The sequence below is a fragment of the Anthonomus grandis genome, chromosome 9, assembly GCF_022605725.1.
Source record: "Anthonomus grandis grandis chromosome 9, icAntGran1.3, whole genome shotgun sequence".
In the NCBI taxonomy this organism is placed as follows: Eukaryota; Metazoa; Arthropoda; class Insecta; order Coleoptera; family Curculionidae; genus Anthonomus; species Anthonomus grandis.
Genome location: NC_065554.1, coordinates 6,950,394 through 6,977,603, shown reverse-complemented (window position 1 = coordinate 6,977,603; position 27,210 = coordinate 6,950,394). Strand labels below are relative to the sequence as shown.

General features: G+C 32.2%; 1 long non-coding RNA gene across 3 annotated transcripts in view; it reads left to right on the top strand.

The window, feature by feature from the left end:
* Nucleotides 1–27,210, top strand: part of LOC126740365 (uncharacterized) — a 144,181-nt gene that overhangs the window by 55,576 nt on the left and 61,395 nt on the right. Inside the window, exon 3 of one of the 3 annotated variants that reach the window (XR_007661882.1) lies at nt 13,506–14,239. The exons of the other annotated variants lie outside the window; for them this stretch is intronic. This is a non-coding gene — a long non-coding RNA (uncharacterized LOC126740365). Of the gene's footprint in view, nt 1–13,505; nt 14,240–27,210 lie in introns of those variants that run through there. 3 annotated transcript variants of the gene reach the window in all.

The following is a 27,210-nucleotide window of genomic DNA, read 5'->3' as shown; positions in this document are numbered from 1 at the left end:
ATCACACTTGAGTTCATAACCTGTTTGAAGTATATTAATAATTACACCTTGCTCCTGACAGCAAAAAATAATCTACCAGACAAAGAACCAATAATTAAAGTTAGTTACATGAAATAAAGTGGGAAGGTAATGAAATTCAATAATAAGCATTTTATATTACCAATTTAGTTATATTTTTAAATACGCGTATGTTGGGCCAATTTGCGCGTTTGCAATACAAACATGTAAAATATTTTAAATATGCCAGATGTGAACATCAAAACAATAAATCTCTAAATTCAACTGAATTCGTGCATAATTCTACCGGTGAATAAATTTTCATTTAGTTTAAAATATTATCCTATTAGCCCTGATAATATCGTATATTAAAATTTGACAACTGATTCTGGTTTATCAAATATCGGAAAATCCAATTATGATTTTAGGGATTAATTGAACCAATTACGTATTTATATGTTAATTAAAATATATATGGGACAGCTATATAATATAAAATATGAAAAAAAAATAAAATGTTGTAAAGTCAATTACGCAAATTAAACTAGAAATTCATTTTTAAGATTACTAGGAAAAAACTGGCTTTAGAGCACTCTTAAGAATTGCAAAGCCACTGATCTGTATTAAAATTTTAGCTGAAATTATGAAGGTGCTGAATGGAGGCGCTAATTAAACTATGCAATGCCATCTACAGTTCGGTCACTTTCCAAACGAACGACTAGTATCAACGTATGTAGCGCTACGGAGAACCCACCTGCGAGGACTGCCGGACTATCCGCCTTATGAGTCAGACACTTTTTAAAAATTATACTAGTGATGAACAAATCGACACTTTTGTATGTATCGATTCATTCGACACCATACATCTTAATGTATCGAAACGAGTGTATCGACAGAAAGACACAGGAGATGGGTACTATAAAAAGATACTCTACCTTTGTACGCTTCTGTGTCGGAAAATTTTATGATTTGCCTCTTGGTTTACCTATACATACTCAAATAAAAATCACAATAATAATAATGATATTAAGCTGCATCGTTTACGGTATGTTTTTTGTTCTTTGTGGTGTCTTTTTATAGAATTTACAATATATTATTTCATAGATTTGGATTTAATTAAATTCCAAAATTTTCAAACACCAAAACATCGTTTAATAATGCAAAATGTTATATAAATAAAAATGGGCAACTTTTAAAAACCAAATTTAAAAAACGACAAAATAAAAAAAATATTTTTAAAAGTAACAAATATGAACCCTAAAAAAAACTAATGAAAAAGAAATATAAGAAATAAGGCAGATAAGAAATTAAAATATTAAAATCTTTGAGAATTGAGGCGATTTCTTCTATCAGTTATTATTTGCCCTGTTTTTCGAAAATGTTCTTTCGCACGGGACAAATGTCGCTGGGATAAAAAATTTATCTTTTCATTAGCCCAGAAAGGCTAGTAAACAATTTTTTATTTTTTTCCACCATGAAAGAGGGTCGATATTTCTGGGTAACAGTGCCATTTGAAAATACTTGTCAAGTTCAATGATACTGGCTTTAGAATTTTCACTCTTCTCAACTAGTTTGTCGACTGTTAAATGAAAGTCAGACCAGATGCTGCTTGACTTTTGTATCTGCGTCTGCGTGGATGTTGATGCCACAGATCATTTCGATTTTCGGGATCAATGCTTTTGTTGTTGTCATTATTATTAGCATTTCAAATTATTATGCATTTTTTTAATTATACTTTCCTTGGTTTGTCTCATAACATGGTCATCGTGAAAACCATATTCCCTGAATCTGGAGTCTAAAAATCTCGCTTCCCAAATAATATTTAAATTTCGATATCGTTTTTTGAACCTATTTATAATTTCTTCGTTTAGTTTCCCAACAAAATTCTCTACCTGTAAGCTTTCGAAAGTAGCTTTCCTGTTATGTTTACTTCAACTGTTATTCCATTAAAAATTGCAATAATATTGCAACACAACAACTTCACCGGTGAGGAGCGGCAGGCTTGTATTATTTAATATGCCCAACGCACTTTGTAGGGATTCTTTTGTTCTATTGAACCTATTGAGCATGTCGAATGTCAAATTATACCGAGTGGGGCAATCCTGCTTTAATTTCTCAATTAATCCCATTCTCTTCTGGACATTTTTTAATTTTTCTGTTGCTGAAGAACTTCATTTGAAAAACTCTACAATTGTCTTTACTTTTTGTAAAGTTGTACTAATTTAGCTTAAACTTGCTTGCACCACCAAGTTGAGGGAATGAGCAAAAAATGGAAAATTCCACCACTTTCCTAACTGTACAGCAATTACCATATTGGCTGCATTGTCTGTAATGCATGCTACCAATTAATTTTCCACAATCCACCTTGACAATATTAATGTTAATTGCTGAATAATATTTTCGGATGTATGCTGTCCCAAAAACTTAAAAGTTGATAGAAGTCGAGATTTTATGATACAGTTACCATCAGTAGTACTGGCTATATATTCAGCTTTCTCAGTTTCTATCTTAACTTGCGTGAGGCACTTTTCATAGGCATCTATATAGCAAACTATTTAAGAGATCTGCTGGGTAAATGATAATTGGGATTTAACCGACCAACAAATTCTTGAAAGATATTTTGTTGCTTTGAAATACCAAGAGTTTTCTAAAAAATGTAGTAATATTTATCTGATCCTGTATTGTTTTAAAAACTTGGGGTGGAGCAGCATCACAAGAACTTTTTCTATTATTATCAGTTTTATTATTAGTAGGCGAAAATTTACCTTTATTGCTATATTCTTCCTCATTTTCCTATTGAAAACCACATTTACGACTCTCTTTCTACCAGGTTTATTTTAGGATATTTTAGTTTGAGATGTCGTGCTAAACAAGACGTTGAGGAGTGTGTTTATTAATTTTTAAAACAGATGAGCACAATTTGCATTTAGCTTTACTTCCATCTTTAACATCTTGTGTAAAATAATCCCAAACAACACTTCTTTTTATCGACATTATTTAGCATTGAAACTGAGAAAATCAAAGTTGTATTTTTATAACTAATAGAGCTCAGATTTAAAATTATATTTACTAATCTTAATGTTCGGGAAAATACTTATATTTTTTATAAAAATACGACTTACACTTTACACTAAACTTGCACTACTTTACACAAACCAGCAATAGGCGACGCACAACACAAAACAAAGAATCACTATCAAAATTACCTTGAGCAAACCCGCCAAACAGTCAAAAGCAATAACCACCGATACCGACAAAAAATAATAAAACAAAAACAAAACAAAACATAACCTCTAATTTAATCTTCCGGAGCTCGCGCTAAGTATTTTGGAAAGGACGCTCGCATGCGGACTCAGAGTCCGCAGCCTTTAAATGTTCATATTTCTAAAAATTATTGGCAATAAAAGTTAATTTTTATTTATTTTAAGATTTTATTCATCCAACATTTCACACAAAACTTATAGCTACAAGAAAATTAAAATAAACATTTAACAACACATAAAAACTTTCTAGAAATTAAAAATAAAAATGTTTTTCATTCTGAGCAGCATTCATGAAAAATAACAAGTGAATGCTCTAAACAAACACATTTGCGGCATTCAACACAAAAAAAACGAGGTCATTTTTTTTTTCTATAGCAGTATGAGCAACGTCCACGTTGTCCTGCTGGTAGGGGCTCAGATGTAGGTGTTTCCAGTCCGAAAAGTTCTTTTATTCTCAACTGCGTAGCCTTAGGAATAGTTTGCGTTATTCGATGGTGAATATAGCCCTCCACTAATTGAAATGACAAAGATCGCAAAAACTTTCTTCGTCGTATACTTTCATTATTATTCATTGAATGAACAACAAAAGAGTTTATTCCCGATACATTGAGTAACGAATAGAACACAACCATGGGCCATCTTCTTGTATTACGTGCACAGTTATAAGACGCACATAACTTGTCCACGCAGTCAACCCCTCCTTTAGATGAGTTGTAATCCAATATCATATCTGGTTTTCCAGTAGAAGCATCTATTTTATCGTCAAAATGCATACTTGATAAAAGCAGCACGTTTTTTTTCTTTTTTGGTGTATATGATACTAAAGTACAGTTATGACGAAAGGCGAACATGGACGATAAAAGTGGACGACTCAAAGGATTCGAAAATTCAGGTGGCAATTCCCTTTTGTTTTTTCTAACTGTACCTAATAAAGTTAGCTTGAAATCGGACTGAAGGGAATTGAGTAGCTCCATACTGGTAAACCAGTTGTCAACTGTAATATTACGACAGGTTCCTTTTATTGATTGGCACAATCTCTGCACCACTGCAGTGGGAGAATTACTCGCATGGAATGGACCCTCAGGCTGATTTCCTACGTAAACCTCCATGTTCCAGGTGTAGAAAGTCTTAGCGTCTACCATAGCAAATATTTTTAGCCCATATTTATTGGGTTTGCTAGGTATAAACTGCCTAAAGTTGCAACGCCCCCGAAATGCTTCTAGCTTCTCTTCTATTGTTAGCCATTCAAAAGGTGTATAGGCTGAATCAAAGTTACCAACAACTGTATCAAACACTGCCCGGATGGCAGCTAGCTTGTCAGTCTGTTTTCGTTCGTCTCTAGTTGCCAAATCATCAAAACGTAAATGATCTAGCAGAAATCGAAATCGACATTGGGACATCGTTAGTCGAAAAACCTCGACTCCAGTACCATTCTGTGTCCATATTTCCTCAATATTAAGTCGATTAGATTTCAATAGCCCAGATAAATAAAGCAATCCAATCAGTGCTTGTATTTCTAATATATCCGTGTCTTTTGCATCTCTTTCACGTTGGTAATTGCCTCTACTCATGGCAATATGTCTGTTTGTATTTTCGACTATCGAATTCAGTACTTCGTCTGTAAAAAAAAGCTTCCAAATGTCAATTTCTCTTTTTAGGTCTTTCGCAGGTCTTTTTACCCCTAGAAGATGCTTTATCAAGTTCTCCGCCCTGGTTTTCACATTTCTTTTCATCATATGTTTGGCCCACTCAGTTCCATCTTTGCCAATAAACACAAGGTAATTTCCCCTAGCCACTTCATCAGTGGCTTCCGTCTCCGAAGTTTCTTGTTCGGTATCACTATCCAAATCTTGCCTTTCTAAATTGTCTTCTTCTCCATCATCTTTTTGGTCCTCAAAATCACTCTTTGGCTCCTCATCATCTTCCAAACATTCTTGCATGAGCTTTTGCAAACGAGCCTCCTCTCGACTCCAGGAGCACGCCATCTATAAAAGTGTACAAATAATAATAATCTATCTTAAATTTTAATAATAAAAGCTAACACTCACCATTGCAGAACAAGTTTAACAAAAAAAAACGCATAAAAATATTTAAATTAAACGCTCGCGCGCGGACTCACAGTCCGCAGTGGCTATAATTTGGCAATAAACGCACACACCAACGCACAAATGAGCACTGACTGTAGGAGAACCCGGGATAGACAGATACTAATTATTACAGCGCTGCGGGTTGTCGATTGTCTAAATTAACGACAAAATAAAATAGTTGCAGAGTGAGAGTCCGCGCGCGAGCTCCGGAAAGTTAAACGCACGTATCGGCTAGCAGAACACTTCAAAACTAGGTTCAGACAGATGTCTAAATCAAGCTTTATTGGCCAATTCAGTTTGGCTATGGAAATCCCAAACGGTAGACTAATGGACAAATGTTGTATTTATAAAGAGTTACATTTTCCTTCTGTGCTTGCTGCTAGAATTTATGTCTAAAATGTACCATTAACACTAACGGTTTTTTGTATTAAGTTTTGTTTATGTCATTTAAAATCACTGCGTCGGAGTGTCACTGTGTTGAAATTATCGATAAGACGTGTATCGATACCGTGACATAGTATTAATGTGTCGACACACTGCGTCGAAACACCGACTGAGAAGCCATCACTAAATTATACATCGGAAAAATGAAGTTTGGATTCCGCAATGCCCTATGTACACCTGCAGCCTTTTTCACTCTGCAAGTTCTGATGTAGAGATGCCGTGATGTCACTTGTCACGTCTACATGTATTTCCTTCCTTCCGCCCTGCAAAGAATAGATATAGACGATTAAGATGAGAATTTATGACGATCAGCACCAATTTGGACCCAGGGAAGCTACAAGCAGAAAGTAAGGAGATCTCGAGAGTCGCTAGATTTGTGTACTTTAGAACCATCCTAAACTCGCTGAGGAGATCAGTTCCCGAATCGAAATTGCATAGTCCATATTTACCAGGATGAGACTCTTACTGTACTGCGATGAGCTGAGTTTAGACACCAAGATGTGAATAGTGAGATGCTGTGTTCTCAGGGAGGTGCGATACGGGGTCGAGGCCTAGACCTTGACATAGACTACTAAAAAAAAGATCAAAGCTTTTGATATGTGGATTTACATGAGATGGAATTACGAGAGAATATTACGGATATCTTGAGTGGAACATGCCGCCAATGGCAAAGTCCTGCGGCGCATGAAAAAAAAAACAAAAAGGCTTAATATAGTGAAGCGGCTTAAGCTTGAGTACCTCGGTTATGTAATTCGTAATTAAGAAAAATATTGAGTTCTTTAACTCGCTATTCAAGGCAAAATATTTGACAGAAGAGGACCTCGAAAACGCAATAATTAATTTTTTTTTAAAGTTTTAATCGGCAGAAAGAAGCCTACTAATTTGCTACTTTACCCAAATCTGCATCTTAAATATTAACAAATACCAATAGTGTCGACTTAATCGGAGGTACCCTGTATAGTTAAAACTAAAACAAACAATGTTATGGCTTCACTCTAACTAAAAAACAATACAATAAAAACTGGTATTTCTGATAATCTGGCTACGCAGTTTATCCAGTCCATTTAATTCGCTATCGTTAGTGTGTGCGCTAAGTGTAGGTATGGACAGGGTAGTCTTCTTTTAAATCAGGGAATATAATCGGCTAATAATTAAGTACAATTGATTGTCGATTGGAAAAAACGACTTTTTGTTTATGTGTGATTTGACAATTGATAGATACCATAAAAATTAAAGAACCAATAAACTTACTCTTGATTTTGATATTCTAAAAGCAGAGTTTTTTTATTGGGTATGATGACTGCATATCTGCTTGCAGATTCCAGCTGATTAAATATTAGTTTAGAGATGCTCTACTTCTTGGCAGACACTTTGATTTGTATTTTCTAGTAGTTGGATGGAACAAGGGCTGTCTAGTGATATTTATTGCAGGTTTATTTTAAAGCAGAAGAAGACCTTTCTATAAATCTCTTGGCACTCATTTTCGCGATAAGATAAGTGTAATAACTAATTTTTAATTAAAAATTTGTTTTTCCGTATTATGACCTTAAACATGCTCTGCTATTGGATAAAAATTAAAATAGTTAAATTCTTTTCCACATTTCAACCTGGCATTGCTGCTGTCAATGAAAACGTTATCTTGGTATTTAATATAAAACTCTCTTATTTAATTATTTGCTCATGGAGCAAAGTGTTTTCTAAAGTAAACTTTAAAGTAGTAATATTTTTTCAATGGGTTTCGCTGGTTAATGCTTAACACTCTGTATAAATTCAATTAATATTATTTATTGCTGATTCTTTAATTGGTACGTAGTTTACTGCTGATTTTATAATTGGTATCTAAACCTACTGCAAGATTTTGTTCAATATTTGTATGAACTGTTACATCATCTTGAATTATGTCACGTTTATTACCTGATTCAACAATAAGTTAAATTTTATTCAGATTAGTTTCATTGGGTCGTTCCAAGTTTGATTCTCCAACGTTAGAGTTTAGATAAAGGATCTTTTAATAAAAATAGCCATTAAAGGCGCTTGGGATCAGTTATTATATTCAATATTTAAACGAAAAGGCCCATTTTAGGAAGATTTTTTTATATTCTTCTAAAATACTTGGTTGATCAAACTAGGCATAAACAATATTTTTCTGTAATGGAATAATTTTGTTCAAAGCCATTGAGAGTATTGAGAGGTCTTGCTTAATTGATCCTTAAGATAAAATGGCACCAATAGCTATATTGGATAGCTTGAATCTGTAGTTTTTGAAAAAAAAATCGAAATATTGTAAGATCGGTTCCTTAATGAAAGGGTTCTGCAAATTTCAAAGGAATTTTTAAATTCCTCATTGTGTTTTATTTTCGCACCTTTTTTGAGATATTTAGTTGACGGTTTGAATAATTTGGCATAATTTCTGAACAAAATGACAAAATTATTTAGGAAGTCCTAAGAATCCTCTAATTTGTGCAGTTTTTTTACTCACGATAATCTTATCATGATTCTTAGGTTTTAGTTCACTAGGTGTTTTATTATTACAAATTTTATTTAACTTCAACTGTCAAATAATTCTGGCTATTAAGAATTCATTTGTTTATCAGTGCATACTAGTTTTCATGTAACAACAATTAAATTTGCATTGTTATTGTATTTAAAAAAGAAAAAAAAATCATATAGGGTAAACTACCCAATGATTGGCACTTTAAGGTAGTGTTATTAATAAATGCGTTCCTAAAATTATAAATTTAATTTTAAGCCAATAATAGTCATTTTTATTAAATATCTAATAATTTAATACCTGTAATTTATTCATTTTGTTATTCGTTTATATTCTTTGACCCAAATTTTGTTTAATTCGTTTCAATTGAGAAAATTTCCAATTATTGGCACCCATACGCCATTTATTGGCATCCCATATCTTCCAATTATTGGCACCAAATATTTTTAGCAAAATAGCAAGGTACCTAGGTATTACTCAATGGATATTCCCAACAAAAAGATCATTTTAGGTATAGTAACAATTATATTTCTTTTGTTTTCATTCAATAAAGCAAAAATGTTGATTTTTTTTAGTCCATTTATTTTATTTAAAACAAAAAATCCAACACTTTTTAATAAAATAAAACAGAAGTTCTTTTGATGACATTTTAAAGTAAAACAAAAATTATGAAAATACAACAAAAATGTTGAAACTTAGTACAATACATAAAAAAAAATTCTAGTCATCATTGGGATTTTGTTTGCTTACCTATGCAGGTTTTACAAATAAAACTTTCTGTATAAATTTAATTTTTAGTTAAGCAACTAACATGATAAGTTCTGGTGCAGTTCTTGCATCTTATTCCTATGTTAGTCCTATATATATATTATTTGTGCAAATAAAACATATTCCGCGGGGAACAACAATGTTGTTTTCTGGTAAAAATGTAATTGACGAACGATCGGGACTTTCAGGGAAAAGATTTTTTATGTGAGAGAGATTGGTTTTTAAACTCTATAACTTATTATTATCATCAGTCTTATTTATGTCAGTCTTTTCATTATTGGAACTTGTCATTTTGTGATACTGCTTACCTAAACATTTGCCATAGTCGATTGAATCTGGATTCCAGGGATATAAGCCACAAGCTTTAAATCCGCTACGGGCAACTTCAGGTTTTAAAAAAAGTACAGCTTCTTTCAGGATTTTCGCAAAGTGATCCTTACCAAACTTACAAAAAGGACTTTTTCGACGCCAATCCAAAAGCGACTTCTTCCACATTGCCTTAAGTGGTCTAAAGTTGGAGACATCTGCTGGCTGTAATATTCTTGTCGAGTTTGGGTAAAGGGCTATTAGAACAATACCAAGTTCGGTGCAAAGCGTACTAAGCTGATAGCTAAGGTGAGTTGCATGTCCGTCTAAGAATAAAATAACTGGGAATTCTATGTTTTTGGTTTTTGAATATGGATGGAGTATATTTTTGATATAATCTATAAAAAGTTCGGTTTTCATCCAGCCGTTATCGCTTAATCCAATTCCCCATGAGTCTGGAACACTATTAACGACTGCTTTTGATAAACGCTTATTGGAGTAGATTATTAAGGGTAGAGTGGTAACGCCTTGTGCCGAAAAGGTAAACATAACTATTAGATTCTTCTTGGCCTCCCTTTGATCAACCTTGTACACATTACGGGAACCTTTTGGTGCTAGTATTTTTCCCATTTTGGAACAGAACTGAAAACAAATTTCATCCCCGTTATAGATCCTGCTTGGGTCACTTAAAACGGAAAAAAGGTCTTTTTCTTTAAGGTAAGTTTCTATTTCAGAAAACCAGTAACCTCGTATGTTTTGCTCAGACATATTTGCTGAAGCCGCAGTTACTCCTTCGGGTGTTCGCTCTGTCAGAATTAGATGCCTCTTTAAAAATAGATTATACCAATGGTCACCAGGAATATTATTTTTAAATGGGGTGGTTCTGTTATCTGCATCCAAGAAGTTCTTTACAGATGCCTCAACATCTACTTTTTTTCGTGGAGAACCTTTTCTATGGCTATCTAGAATCCATTGAACCAGTTTATTTTCTTCGTCTTTTGTTAGATATGTATTTCGTCCAAGTTCTAGTTTTGAAAATTTGGGGCCTAAATGGTATTGTAGCATTTGCCTTGGTATGCCGTATTTTACAGCAACGGTTTTTTTTTGCTACACCATCCCTTACTTCAGCCAATGACTTCTGAAGCAGTTCTTCGGTGTATGATTTTGAATATTTTGTGTGTTTCTTTACTTTTGGCATCTGCGAGTAGAAATAAAAAACAAGTTACATTAAACAGAATATAATTTTGAAGATACTTAAAAATATACAGATATTATAACATACTTCTGATAATAAATTTTAAATATGTGAATATTTAATTACCCCTTAGTGCAAAAGGATCATATTAATTTAAATTTGTCTTTTATTTACTTAAATTTAACATAGTACAATTTAAAAACGTATACCTACCTACCTAACTTATTTATTAAGCAAAAAGTCTTAAAAATACACTTGGGTAGGAATTATTTTTAACGGGTACCAATATTAGGAACAATAAAATTACCGCCAAATCTATATTTTGGCACCCATGCCAATAATTAGATTTTGTCAAGTTATGGTTTCCAAATGTTGGCACCCTATAAACCGGTGTAAAATAATAGTTTTCATAGCTGAAAACATGGTAACAACAAACGTACAGGTTCTATAAAAGTGTATAACAATTTGTACAATATATATGAAGAGCCGAAATAGCTTACAGAGGATTAAAAAAAGTAATTTTCTTACGAAAAAGCTGAAAACCTAACTTGTTTGGTAACAGCGTCACTTCTAACACACAAAACATCCGCTATACTAGTTTTAAGATGCACGCGCAGTTATCTAGTAGTAAGAGAAACGTTGCCAAATGTAAAAAGAAAAACGAGAATTTAGATATTTTGCATCGATTTCTTATTATTATAACTTTAATTTTAGAGGGCCAATCGATGGTCTGGTGCCAACATTTGGGTGGTTTACCCTATTTCGATCTAATTGCATATTTGAACGTATTTTTTAGTTTTTATCAACTTGTTTTAATAACAATTTTCGACATTTTCACAAATAAAGGTCCTTTATTCCTAAGCAAAATTCATATTTTCTAATATACCTCGTATACGACTCGTATGCATTTTAGATTGTAGACCAAGTTCAACTTTACATAAAAAAGAACTTTTTGTCATAAACACAAAAAAGTTTTCCATACAATGCGAAGTTAAGTGGACACACTGTATAAGTGGTAGATAACTCATGTTTTTTTTTGTTGGTGTTTTGCTTTATAATTATAATTTTTACAGAATTACATTTATATACTGAATCAAATACACACGAACAATCATGCCACATGTGAAATTCGAGTACGATAAAATACCACCTGAGCCCTAGAAATCTCCCCTTCCTAATCCATCCAATCCATGGAATAGCAAATTCAGTTCTTTTAGATTTCTTTAAACGCCTTAGTTAAAGAGCCAAAAACCAAAAACAACTTTTTATTCATAAAACTTACTTCTTATTATTATTCCAACATAGAAAAATAATGTTTATGTCTAGTTAAATCAACCAAGTAATAATAATCTAGTTAAATTATTCATAAAAAGTAGTTTTTACTTGTTACAAACTTTCCAAGATACATAGTTTTATTAAAAAAGTACTGTATGAATCAGCATTACCCCATTATATTTATACCATGTGGGGCTTGTGCAACCGGATTATGTATATAATTTACCTTTTAAATAAGGTTATTTTTACCACCTACATAGAAAGCAAAAACCTTTTTCGCAAAAGGTCTGTTTCGATTTGCAATACATAAAACTAAAGCTATAGATTTTTGAATATGCCACCTAAAAATAAATATGGAGTTTGGCTATTTATGAGGGTTTGAGAGCTTAATAAGGGGGCTTTGGTTATTTATTTATTGAAAAAAAAATTATTAAACTCGATAAGTCCTGGGATGTCTCGAGACTTGAGTTAATTTTTGAGTTCTATATCCATAAATATATTTGTATCAGATGCCGTCTCATATTAAAAATTCAGCCAATTTAACTGATTCCTTGTTTCCTTAGGGTTAATACGGTGTTCTTTATTTACATTTCCTTTATTCATATTCATTTAATATATTATGTTTTTTTTTCATATTTTCAAATTTTAATATAAATATTTCCTTTCATGCTTAGATAAATAATTAAAGACTTAAAATCGTTATCTTCTTATAATAAGTAAAATTTAAGTAATTAAAAGGCTTCACGTTTGGGAACTTAATAAATAAATAAATATGTCTTTATTTCGTATCAAATGCAAATTACATTACATTTGCCCAAAAAGGCGAAGATTAGCGAAAGGTACTTTTATCTCTTAACCCTAATAATAATAATTACAAATGTTTTGACAAGCAAGCAGTAATAGTAATATAAAAATTAACCAAAGAACAAATTCAGAGAAAAAAATTAATTAAATACATTTGTAAATCCACAGAGAAGAAAAAGCTAATTGTGCAATTGTTCCTCCAAGAACAAAGTTTTATAATAATTTTTAAAGCGAGATATTGAAATTGAAAAAATAGGTCTATATCGATTATAAATTGTTACGGCAACGTATAACTATCATGAATCGCATTTCTTGGAATTAATTTCTCTAACAGGTATTTTAGCTTTTGGTTTTTATAGAGCCGTTACATAAATGTAAGAAAATGAAACTTAAAAAGAAATGACATTTTTAGCTACTGCAATCGATAGATATATATATGGACACATGATCAAATTTTCTTAAATTACACACGAATCGACAACACGTATTTTGTACACGTTGCGGTTTCTGCTGGGTTATTTTATCAGGACAAGGATAGTAAACGATAAAACAGTTATTTAAAATAGATAACACTAACGATACTGAGGGTTTGTTTTTGTTAGCATAGAGCAAACGCATACGCAAATAGCACCTCTGCAAGACAGCACTATGTCCTTGGAATCTTAAAGAAGAATCAATAGTTAAACCTAGAATCTTGACGCTCTTAGCAAAAGCCAAGAGGTTGTTATCATATTGAATGTATATATTTTTTTCAACCTTAGCACGACGATTTTTATTGTCAAAAAGTAAAACGTTAGTCTTATTGGCATTAATATTAACATTGTGTTCTTTCGAGTAGCGTAAGATTAAGCTTAAGTCTCTATTTGTACTTTCAGAAGCCCGTTCTATGTCATCTAGATCGAAATAATGAATTAACTGAGTATCGTCACCGTACTGGTACACCTCAGAGCTCTTTACGACTAAAGGAAGATCCGAAGTATATAGCAAGAATAAAAGAGGTTCTAGAATTGATCCTTGAGTAACTCCAGAAATTATGTGTTTCGAATTGGAGTAATTGTTATTGACACGTACCCGTTGAGTACGATTCTAGAGATAGGACTTAAAAAAAGAAAGAACAACTTTATTGCAACCATAAAACTTTAACTTGGCGACTAACAAGTCATGATCGATTACATCGAAAGCCTTCGAATAATCTAAGGCAACTAAATTTACGGCCAGTTTTTTATCGAGAGCCCTTATTATCTTGTCTATCATGTTCAAGAGAGTAGTAGCTGTACTGAATCCTTCTCTAAAGCCAGACTGTTTAGTTGGAAGTATGTTATTATAAGATAAAGTTAATTAATTATTTAAGATAATTGTAAGATAAAATGACAACTATGCATAGACAACTCTTTCTAAAATTTGGTACGGCATTTTGATACGTAATGGCATTTGTAACGAAATGCCATCGCAACCTGAGGTCTTTGACCGAATATTTCGAATTATTTCATAGACGGTATCTTGATTAGCTAAGACAAAACTAAATGTTTAATTGGAAAATTTGTTGCTAGAGTATTAATTAATTCTATTTTGACAGTTGTTAGACTCATTAAAAATATTTATAAAGTGATTATTTATTGCATTGGCATCACATAAGGTGGAAGGAAGCTTCTATAAACTTCTATAAATATTTTTTATACAATACAGTTTTCGATACATCAAATTATATTGGTAAGGGTCTTTTTATCTAAAGGCACAACGAGAATGATAAGACATAAGTTTTTCTGTTTGTCCTTGATTATGTTGTTCGTTTTATTGACTTTTATGCCATCTACCTTATTTTAGTATAGATCAGCTGCTAATATATTATCTCTCTTTAAGTGTTGTTTCTATCTAACTTGTAAGGATAAGGGATTCTTTAACTATGTGATGCATTAGTTTATTATAGATTTGTTAAAGTCTAGACTTTAATTTAATACTAACATGCATTTTTATCCATTTTATTTATGGCTATTCCTTGTTCTTGGCATGTTGTTTTAAGGGCTGCAGTTTTAGATGTTTTCTTAGATGTATAATAAAGATACCTATCAGCCTATTCAGATAGTTATAAGGTCTTTATAATAATAAATATACTTCGTTATATAAAAGAGCAAAAGATTAAGAAATTTAGAGGTGGTATTTTTACTATACATCATGAAAAGACCAATATATTTTCCTCCGCTAATTTGTTGATACTGTCAGTCGGTAAACATCATATAAAATTAATTATTGTTAATGGCTATTTTTATTAACTTCGCCCTTTGCAATTGTCTTTTTTAAAATAAAAATAATAAATACCCGAAAGTTATATTTACTCATATCATCAAATGAGATTTCAATATATTGGTGAACTTAAATTTAATTTAAAGCAGAAATACAGCTAACGAAATAATAAGCATAAATGAATACTAGCTTAGATACCGATTGTTTAAACAGCACTAAACAAACTAAAATATTCATGTACACATTACAAATCCACTAAAGCAAATTCTTATCATCAGTATTCACGGCAGCATAACTGACACAAATGTGAACCTCAACCGCATCGTATTGAATTTAAAAGCATTGACATTTATCCAATGCGTCTGAAATTATTCAGTGCATTGTCACCTCTGCGACATTAATTTCCAAATCCGAGTCTAAAGTTGCAAGTCCAGTTTAAACCGTTGAACCATGGCTCGTCCGATTGCACTTTGTCAGTTTATTGAATGCTATAAATTTCTAATTGACAGTGTTAATTTAAAGGATATTAATTGAATCTGGTCAGTGCGGTAGTTCGGACCTGGTTGAGCTTTATTGCTGTTAGATTTTGGTCTTTGTCTGGAATTTCAATAAATTATTCACTTAGTTATATTTAAGCATTTTCTAAATAGAAACAATATTAACTATAAATACAAAAAAATTAATAAAATTAGCATAATAAATAATAATCATTAAATTATTACTATAGTAAGATTCAGCGCAACAAGATAGAATCTTGCTGTCTGTTCTGCCATCTAACATACTTAACCGCAACAATATTAAATTAAAGATATTGTATGAAAATGATTTCATAAAAAGTTAATATAGATACTTAAGTCTACCAAACAAGTACCTATTTTACTCCTTCATATATCCAACTACCTATTAACAAAACTACATTTACATTCAAAGTTATATAAAAGTCATTTGAACGAAAAAACCACTCACTTCCTTTCAGATATTAACCTTGTAATAATTTTTTTATACAGTGCGGCTGGTATTTTCCCCTCCCCCTCTTATCTTATGAATTCGTTTTTATAAAAATTTGAAATCTGGCACACATCATTATAAAACTAAATACTACTTTTTGGTTCCTAGCTCACTTTGCAAAACTTCATTAAAAAAAATTAATAGAATGTGGGAGTCATGCGATACATAGTTTAAAAGCTCCTACTAAATATAACAAAATCGCAGCCTTTCAAAATATTATTTTATGCATTTTTATTTTCATTTAAAATAATTAAAATACAGAAATGTAACTATTTCACTACAAAAGATGTTAAAAATGTACACCATTAGATCGAAGATAGATTCTGGCTGGGTGACGTCGACTTTTTGTTTCAAGTAGCCCCATAAAAAAAGTCCAGAGGTATAAGATCGGGCGACCTGGCTGGCCACTCGGTAGGCCCCTGGACGACCAATCCACCGATCAGGGCAAGTATTAGTCAAATATTCTCTAACATTTCTAATTAAGTGAGGCGGTGCTCGATCTCGTTAAAAAACTTTTTCCAACTCAAATTCATAAGGATTGTCTTCAATAATCTCAGGGATCAGTGGTTCTACTGCATTTTCCAACATGTTTAAGTAAAGGTCCCTTGTCAAAGTTTGGTCTAAAAAGAGATACCCAACAATGTGATTTACTAATATGCCAGCGCACACATTAATTTTTCCGGGTGTTGTATGTGTTTCACGAAATATGTGGGGATTTACGTCGCTCCAATAACGGACATTTTGTCTATGAACATTACCATTCAAAAAAAAATTACATTAATCACTGAAACAAATGTTCTTCACATAAGTTAAGCAGGCAGCGTATTCTTTCGGTCATTACTCCGCAGATTTCCATACGTCGATCAGGATCATTTTCTGTCAATTGATGAACAATTTGAATTTTATACAGATAAAATTTATGTTTTTTAAGTATTCTTTTGAAGGGTGGTTGAGTAATTTAAGATTCACCGATTTTTAGTTTTTTATGTTTAAGAAGCTTACCTTAAATCTATTAAACTAAAATAAAAAAATTTGTGAATAAATCATTTTTTAACAAAAAAAACAGAAACTTATGTTGTTTATGGACCACGATTTGCCTATTTTTTTATTTACTTATTAACACAAATATTAAAAGTATACTAGAGTAGTCTCGCGGAAAAATCACTTTTATATTGATCTAAAATATTTTTACTTTAGTCTTATATTAAATAAAAAAATATAACGATTAAAAACACAATACTTTTTTTAAAGTTGTTTATCAAATTGCCGCCCTTAAAATACAAATGCTGACGTTTATAAATAACTGTCAAATTATTAACATTTGTCACACAACCTATTCAGGAGAATCAAACTAATTACTTCACCGTTTCTGGATTTTGAAGCTAATTTCTTAACTTTCAATCCTTATATATTATTTTATTACATAAAGGTGTCAGGCCAATTTCGTTTACTTGGTTTAAAGTTTTATTTCCATGTCGATTTTTTATACAAGGACTTTATAATTACTTGTGTCACCGTCTTACACGTTGTTGTATGAGCCGCAGGTGAATGCGACAAATGAATTGAAATTATTTTATAATGAGATTGGTTGGGATGGGATTGGATGGGAATATGACATTGACAAAAAATACGAACAACAATACACCTACAAGTAAATTACACTTGAATAGGTGTAGTAAAGAAACCAAAAATAAATAGATATGCGAAAAATAAGATTTTAAACGGCTAGAATTATTTTGCCATGGGTAAAAGTAATGACTTATTATTTTGGTACCATTAAGTATTTAGTGGGAGGTTTCAAACGCTGTATCGCATGACATCTCTTTCTATTTAATTTTATTTTTCAAAAAGAAGTTAAAAGTTTTGCAAATTCAGCTAGAAAACAAAGAGTAGTATATAGGTTGCTAATGACGTTTGCCAGATTTCAAATTTTTATAAAAACGCATTCAAAAGATAAAAGGGGGTGGGACAACTAAGAGCCGCATTGTATATATACGCTTTAAATGAATTTATGATACTAGTTCTAAGTTCTTTGTTTTACCATAAAGGCTATTTCTAATTTCAGCTATTTGGTATAAATAAGAACGTATAAATAGTTCAGTAACTTAGGTTCGGTAGTAATAGTTCATTTGCATAAAAGAGTTTATAGGAGAGGCGCTGATGTTATCAATATCTGAATGGTATCATCTTTTATTGCATAAATAGGGTGGAGATATAGACTGACTTATAATAGAAAATAAGAAAGAAATACGATAGAGTTTTCTTCTGCAGGAAGTAGGTTAGTTAAATATATAAAATAGCTAACCTACTTCGTTGAGTTTGTGCATTATAGGGTTGCGTTTTCGTATACCATTAGTCTAAAGCATGCGTTTTGAAGTTTTTATATCCTATTGGCCTCAAGCATAGGCCATACACTACATCTCAGTGATTTAACTGGGAAAGAACCAGCGAATTACAAAACAACATTTGATAAATAAAATTTAGTGATTTATAAAGCCTTTTTGGATGGTAGCATATGTAAGTACATGCTGTGTAATACGCAGGTCCTGATCTATCAGTAGTACCAAATTGTTTTGTTTATCGCTAAACATTTTTCTTGATTGCAAAGACCATAAATGTAGATTTCTTAGCATTAAGATGTAAGCAATATTCTTAGAAAACCTATACATTAGGAGGATCATAATTAATAACTGCTTAAGAACTTTTAGAGATTTCAAATGAAAAAGATATTTGTGTATCGTCGACATAATAGTGTTGTTTAGATAATAAGAACATTAAGAAGTTTGCTAAATACTAGCTCTATATGTAAACCTTTAGTGTACATTTGGGCTGTTTGTTAAGGAGCCGTTTTTTAGTAAAGTAGTAGTATAATCTTTTAATAGAAACATATAAAATGTTACAAAAAGTGTATTAAGTTTTATTATTTGTGTGAGCCGTAAAAATTAACAAAAATAGTAAAAAGTGACATTTGAGCTTTTCTTGGGCCGAAATGAAATATTATGTAAATGCGAGAAATAATAATAATATATAATAATAATATTCTTGATTTACCACTTGGCTAATACATTCAATTTGCTAAATTTAGTAGTATAAAAAATAAGTAAAACCTATAGTAATACATAAACTGTACATCACATAACGCTATTTCTAAATAAATGTTTTTTAACATTCTTATTAAATAACCTTAAATTACTTGAGTTCTTGATTTCTAATGGAAGAGAGTTAAAAGCTTGCAACCCTTCAAAAAACAATGATTTTTGCAATAAAGTTGATCTAACTCTTGATATATGATAATCATTTCTTGACCTTATATTATATTGTTGAAAGTTGGATCTTTTTTCTAAAAAATGTTGTAGATATGATGGCATAAATCCATGCTCTATTTTATAAATTAAAATTAAATTTGCCTTAAGAATATTTTGCTTCACAGGAAGCCATTTTAATATTTGAAGCATCTGATTGATAGGTGTATATTTATTACCGTTAAGAATAATTCGCATTACTTTATTTTGTTGAAGTTGTAACTGATCTATATATTCCTGAGAGCATGATATAAGTAACGAGGAACAGTAATTAAAGTGCGGCAAAATAATTGTATTGTATACTAACATTTTAGTCCATTGAGACAAGCAATTAGAAATTCTCCTAAAAAACCCAACTTTCTTGGCAATCTTTTTAGAAATATAATTTACATGACCATGAAAATTTAATTGTTGATCTAAGAGTACTCCTAAATATTTTATTTCACTGACAAATTGAATTTTTGACTTATTCATTTCAATATTTAAACCTTGATCTAAAAATTTTTTACAATTTGCTTTGGTACCTATTAGCATACACTTTGTTTTTGATTCGTTTAGTTTTAATTTATTTTTACAAAGCCATTGATACAAAATATTCAATTCTGAATTTAAAATATTTGTAGCTTCCTTGTAATTTTTACCTGACACACAAATTACTGTATCATCTGCAAATAAATTTACGAAAGAGTTTTGTAAAACAGTATAGATATCGTTTATATATATAACGAACAACAGCGGTCCAAGGACACTACCCTGTGGTACACCTACGATACTTTCTATTTTATTTGAAAACTTTTGTCCTATAGATACTCTATTATACCTCTTATCCAAGTAATTTTTAATCCAGTCCAAAGCTCTATTACATACACCATAATATAACAGTTTTTTAAGAAGAATATTACGGTCTAATGTCTCAAAAGCACGTTGAAGATCCACAAATACACTAATAACTAATTTGTCTTCGTTAATGTCTTTTCGCCATGTCCCACACACATACTGAAGAGCAGATTCACAAGAGTGATTATTCCTAAACCCTGACTGTCCAATATATAACAGTTTATGTTGTTCAAAGTATTGTCTCAACTGCTGGCATACAATTGTCTCTATAATTTTATCAATGACAGGCAATAAATTTATTGGTCGAAAATCTGCAGGAATCTTTGGAGTGGTTACCTTTGGTATTGGAATCATTACACTAGTTTTTAAATCACTTGGAATTATGCTAGTTGATAGGCATGAATTAACTAAATGCAATAAAGGGTATCCAATGACACTAAATAAATCTTTTACCAATTTCACACTAAGCACATTATCACTAGTTTTTTTATTTTTTATTCCAAAAACTGTCTTTTTCAATTGTGACAGATTGACATTTTTAAAATGTGAAATTTGTATATTCGGAGAATTAGTTGTATTACAAGTCCATTCTATTGTTTCAATACTTGCAGCAATATCTTGTAAGCTATCTGAATAAAATTGATTAAAGTTTTCCTCTATACTACCTGTATATGTCCCAAAATCAACATCCATATAATCAACAGATTGTTTGTTATTTCCCAGTAAACCTTTTAAGGTCCTCCACATATTGCGACTATCACCTTTACATTGATCAATTTTATTATCATAATATTTGGTTTTTTCAGTACGCATTACCGTGTAATAGCAATTGATAAAAGTGCAGTTTTGATTAAATCTTGCCCACAGTCTGATATCCATCCTTCAGATAATTCTAGACCAATGCGCATGCTCCACGCAGAATTTACAGCTGATATAATATAACCAACAAATTCAATAATCACGTGAATAGCACGCGACAATTTAAATGAAATTCGTGTTCGAATGCAGGTGGATCTGGAAAGACGGAACTTTTCTTTTTATTGGTTTCAGTCGTTATTTATTTTTTGTAAAATTTGGTTAACGCACCTGTCATTAATATTTAAAATAAAACATCCAGATTAAAATAAGACATAAAAAGTAGCTTTTACAGCTGATGCAGTAGGTATAAATTATGATACATACATTTCAGTTCAAAATATAAATATTTTTATTTAACAAAAAAAAAACTTTTTAATTAGAATTTTTTTAAATTGACAAGATAAAGGACAAGACCGAATGTTACTTTTTTTTCTAAATTTACTTTTAATATAAAATCTTACCTAAGGGCTTACCATTTTTCAACAAAATTTCAACCAGTTCAAAAAATATAATAATTTAAACATATTTAAAGTAAATATAAAACGTCGTATATTTTCCATCCCAACAAGTGATTCAGAAATTAAAGTTTTATTGTTAATATTTAAGTTTGTCCTTTATATTGCATAATATGTTCCATACGGGTAGCACCATAGTAAATTTATATATTATTACTAATAGTTTTTAATTGGTTGTAATTTAAAAAGGTGGTAAGGACACATTTTTGGTCTTGCTGTGTTATTGATTTTAGCTTAGGCCTCTGCGGCCCAGTTTTTCTTAGACTGAGGCATTGCAGTGGACCAAAACACTGTAGTATCTAGAGATGTCTTACTTAGTAAATAGATCAGCTATCATAATTTAACCTGGAAATACAGGTGTCATAATTATTATGTACCGTTTATGTAAAATTTTGTAGTTTTAGATATATCAATAATTATTTTGTTTTAATATGTTACATGTATTGCAAAGTAAGCGGTATTCTTGCTAACGTAAATGTGTCATCGGAAAGTAATGGAGTAAAAATTGTTATACAGGGTATTATAATTATTTATTCTGTAATTTTTTTTTAGTTTTTGGGTCATGTATTAATATTATTATATAATATATATTATTATACAAAGTTCATACAAGTGTTTACTAAATATAGGTCAAAACGGAAAGACCGCAAGATCAGTGCTACACTGGGAGACTGTCGTATCGAGGCCAAGGTGAAAGGCGGCTTGTCAAAGACCTTTAGTGCCTCGTGATAGACAGTCTCCTCAGAAAGCTAGAACTTGAAGGATTCTATGCACCGGCATACGCGGACGACGGACTAGTGATGGTCACGGGTAGATTCGTGATCACAGTCTGAGAGCGAATGCAAGTCGTGTGCGGGATAGTGGAACAGTGGTGTCGGGAGACAGGGAGTCAACCCCGAAAAGACCGAGCTCTTTACTAAGAGGCGGAATTTGACAGGCTTTCAACCTCACATTATGTATCAGACTCGCCTAACTTTGAGGTAGCAGGTCAAATACTTGAGAGTCATTTTAGACAGCAAGCTCACGTTTAAAACTCACGTAGAGCAGGCAGTAAATAAGGCAACGGCCCTAAAATGGCAATTACGGCGAACAATAGGTACAAGATGGGGTCTTAAACCCCACGTTCTCCAATGGCTTTATACCGCCATACGATCGAGGATCTCGTACGGATCCGTGGTATGGTGGCCAGCCGTATTAATGGTCACCAACGCCCAAAAGCTGGTCTGCTTGGGAATTACTGGAGCTATGAAAACAACACCTGCGGCACAACTAAATATTTTTCTTGGGCTACCGGACCTCCCACTCTGGATTGAGAGGGAGGTTATGGCGGCGTATAAGAGGATGAGAGATAGCGGAGGGTGGCGCATTGTTTACTTAGGACAAGGCCATATGACGACTGTTCTCAGGATGTGTAAGAACATACCAATTCTGACATCCAGATGCACTACAGAAAGTGGCAAACTAAGGTTAAAGAAGGGGTTTCAACTCGAAATCCCGACAAGAGAAGAATGGTCGGCGAATCAAATTAAAGAGCCAAGTGGTTTCCAGGCCTGGTACACAGACGGATCATAGATGAAAAGCACCAATTCAGCCGGAGCCGGAGTGTACAGGATGGAAACGAACACAGGGGAATCCTTCCCGCTAGGGAAACACACATTGGAAGGTAACGGGGGGGATTTGCATCTACTCCCATATTCAAGCTGCCCTTAAGGCGATTCAGAAACCCAGGGCCAGCTCAGCGCTAGTTCAGGAATGCAGAGACGCATTTGAAAGGCTTGCAGCACACAAGAAAGTGAGACTGAGGTGGGTCCCAAGACACCAAGGTGTTGAGGGCAATGAGCGGGCCGACGAACTGGCAAGACAAGGTTTCGGTAACCCCTTCGTAGGCCCCGAACCTTGTCTCGGTCTTAACAAAAAACAAATCTTGCAGGCACTTAATAATTGGGCCTGGGACAAAACAAGGAAAAAATTGGGAAGGACAGAAGGATGTAGACAGGCCATGAAAATGATACCAGACATGGCTCTAAAGCAAGCCGACTGCTAACAAAGACCCGACAAAGTATTAATGACTTGGTGGGAATCCTGACCGGGCACAACAGTCTAAACAGGCATCTACACCTTCTTAGTATAAGAGAAAGCCCACTCTGTCCGAATTGCGGTACAGATAAGGAAACTTCATACCACATACTAGGTATCTGTGATAGGTGGAGTCGCCTGAGAAGAAAAATTTTCGGAGCAACGACACTTCAGCGGGAAGATGTTAAATTCTGGACTGGGACAACGTGCAAGCCTTTATTAAAAAGACGGGCCGACTCAGTGGAGACCGCGCATTGGGAGTGGAGGCGTAGGGATGGGTGATTCTGGGGTTGGTGAAAAGGGAATGTTCAAGCCTACTTGCCGAGCTCTAGCTCCACCACCCTTACTACTACTACTACTAGGTCAAAAATTTAAAGGATTGTTTCTTGGAATATTATTTTTGACAATAACATTAATTTATTACCAAAAATTACATGTGTAATGATGTGTAATGGATGTCTTTTAATCTATAAGAACTGCTTAAAAATGATTACCCTCGCTCGGATGCAAGAATCCAATCTTTTTTTCGTCGACTCCCCACCTCTTTCAAAAACACCGGGATCGTTTCTGATTGTATTACAGCCAGCAATTATCCGATTTTTAAAATCTTTTACATCTTCCACTGTAGAAGTTTAAACTAATCACTTTAGGTATCCCCATAGGAATTAATCCAGGGGGTTTAAATACGGGGATCGAGCAGACCATACATGAGGACCACCTCGACCAATTCAGAGATCTCCGTATGTTACTTTCAAAGACTGTCAGGCCAAAGTGCTAAAATGCGCTGGTACATTATCGTGCATAAATCACATTGCATTTCTTGTAGCCAGTATTACATCCTCTAGAAACTGAGGTAGCGTTTATTCCAAAAAGTTGCGGTATATCTGGCCGGTAAGTCTTTCTGGCAGAAATACCGGTCTAATAAGGATGCCACTTATAATTACCAAACAAACGTTTAACGAGATCTTTGTTGGATAACGATGTTGGAAGCAATTTGTAAGCACTCATGTGGATTTTCTTTTACCTAAGCATGATTATTGTGAACATTTCTTATTGCATTTCCTGAGAAACTGGCTTCATCGGTAAAGACAATAAGAGTCAGTAGTTGAGGGATTTAAACCAATGTATGCAAAATCAATATGAAACAAGGTGTATGTGGTATGGGTACAACAAATATACTCTAAGAATCTTCCAAATTGCCCCGTTACTTACATTTAAAGTATTTGCAATTTTTTGTTTTTTTTTTCTACCATGGCCAGTACATTCTCTTTAAGTTCCACCGTTTTTACTGGCATTGGCCTTCCTGGTCCTGCAGTATTTAACACAGGAAGTACACGTCTACATTTTTCTAAAATTTTGACATTGATAACTGTGGGAAATATTAATTAAAAGACGAGAAATAAAATATATATTTACCGCCCTCCCTGTCCTAAAATTTCCTGGAATCAATCACCCGATCGACCGATCTGTTGCCGCCGCCAGGAGAAAAGAAAACCACCGGCAGCAGTGCGAGAATAATTACAAAAGACGACAAACTCAAATTTTTTCAGCTACGTTACTTGAAATGTTTTTAAAATATACCAACTGAATTAAAAACTAAAAATGTACTACTTGGCAGATCCAGTTTTGTAGGCTATTCTTTTAATTCGTATACGTTAATAATTTTAAAACTATCAAAACTGGATGATTGAAATTCTTTATCGCCCCGTATTTTCAAAACTATATCTTCCAAACTATAAAAGGATAAAATATTTTTACAATCGCCCAGGGTATAATTCTTATTATACCTATACTATATAATTCTAATTTTATTATTCTTATTTGTATGTAGCTAATATGCTAATAATAAAAGGGTTAATAATATTACTAAAAGCAAATATAATTTAAGGAGATTCAATAACTGAGCTTTTTAAAACAAAAGAGTGGTCGAGTGTCTGGTCCTTTTTTTGTAAATAATTATAAAAAAATATCTTTGTATAAAATTGAGAATATTTAGTGTATTATATGCTCCTTCTCATATCGATATACCATAACTCAAAATAAAGTCTGCAAATAAAATTTACAGGAGTTTCAGAACATTAATAGGCATGCAGTTTCTAATTGCAAAAGTTTAACCTTTGTGCTTTCTATATGCTTATCCCTTTTAATATTCTGATCGATTCCGATCGACATCAAACCATTTATGTTTAACTTTTTTCTAACTTCAATATACCGACATGGTGTCTTTCTGTTTAAACAATTAAGAGTATAAATGTTTATATTATTACTTTAATAATTATGTGAGTCAAATACGCTGAAATACATAAACATTGTTTTTTTCTATGTTAGTCGTTAAACGATTTGCACTCAACAATTTACAAACCTTTGCAAACTTAATTTTAGCTAGCTCTACTGTTACATCCCAGGTATCTTCCCATAGGAGAAAAACTGTGTCATCAGCATCAAGTTGCTTGATCTATTTTTATTTTTATGTTTATATTTTTATAGTGAAAACAGAAGCGGCTCAATAATAGTTTCTTGAGGAACACCACGTTATTAATATTTATTTTTTACTTATTTTTTAATTTTCACGCACTATTGCCGATCATAAAAACCTATTTTCAAGATTATTTATTAAATTTTGGCAAACCAACCTTATTCCTTAGAGGCTTAACTAGGCTTTTTATTTTTAATCATAGTACTAAAAAAAGCTTTGTTACTTCATAAAGTACATCATTTGTCGATCTTCTTAATGTCAACAACTAAACTACTTGGGTCAAAGAGTCTTACATTTTTCTACGTGACTTGTAACTTTGTCTTTTATGCAAGTTTGCAGCAATTTAGCTATGTTGTTAATTAGAAACATGTGATAATAACTTCCAGGCAAATATGTTTCTTTTTAGTCGATTTTTCAAATTCTTATCAACTTTTTAATTCGCATAAAACATTTTCAGTTATAATGGAGCAATTAAAAATATGAGTTAGAGGTTTTGCAATTGAGTATTTTATATATTTTAGGGTATTGCTAGATATCTCATCCCGCAGATGAATTATTTTTTAATCCACTCATCTTTTTGATAAATTCTGCCTCTTTTACAGGTGTCTTAAATAAAGAAACAAATTTTTTTAGTTTATTTTTTGGTTCATGTTAGTTTGTCCGCCATTGATTTGCCAATATTTATAAAATAATAATTAGATATATCTGCAATTTTAATTTTATCTGGTTCTAAAATATTATTTTTGTCCTTCAGTAGAATATTGTTTATGCGTTTATTATTTTTGTGACATTGAAGTTCCTCCTGTAAAACTCTTCACAAATTCTTTATTTTTTTTTATTTTACTAAATTTTGTTTTAAAATACTGTTATGTTTTAAAATTTCAAAAACTAAAGGTTATATGTATTATAAAAATAATTGCATACTATTAGACGTTAAAATGTAAAGATTCAATAAAAATTACTATTACTACTAGTAACGCCCTCTCGAGTAACCGAGATAGTTAAGATGAAATCCAGTTCTTGTCTGTTCCTTGTTAAGTTTTCTTCTTCTGGTGTCAAATTCTGAATATTGTACTACATCTTTCCTTGTTTTAGTATAACCACCATGCTTTGGCCATGCGGTTTATTGACAGTTCTGAAGTAGTATTGATTGTGGAATTTTTAATTACCAACCTGGTTAAGATTATAGTTTTTTATATACAATTTTGTTGCTATTGAGAAAAACTAGAGTGTAATTTTGGATTGATAGTTCGTCTTTTGGTGTGAA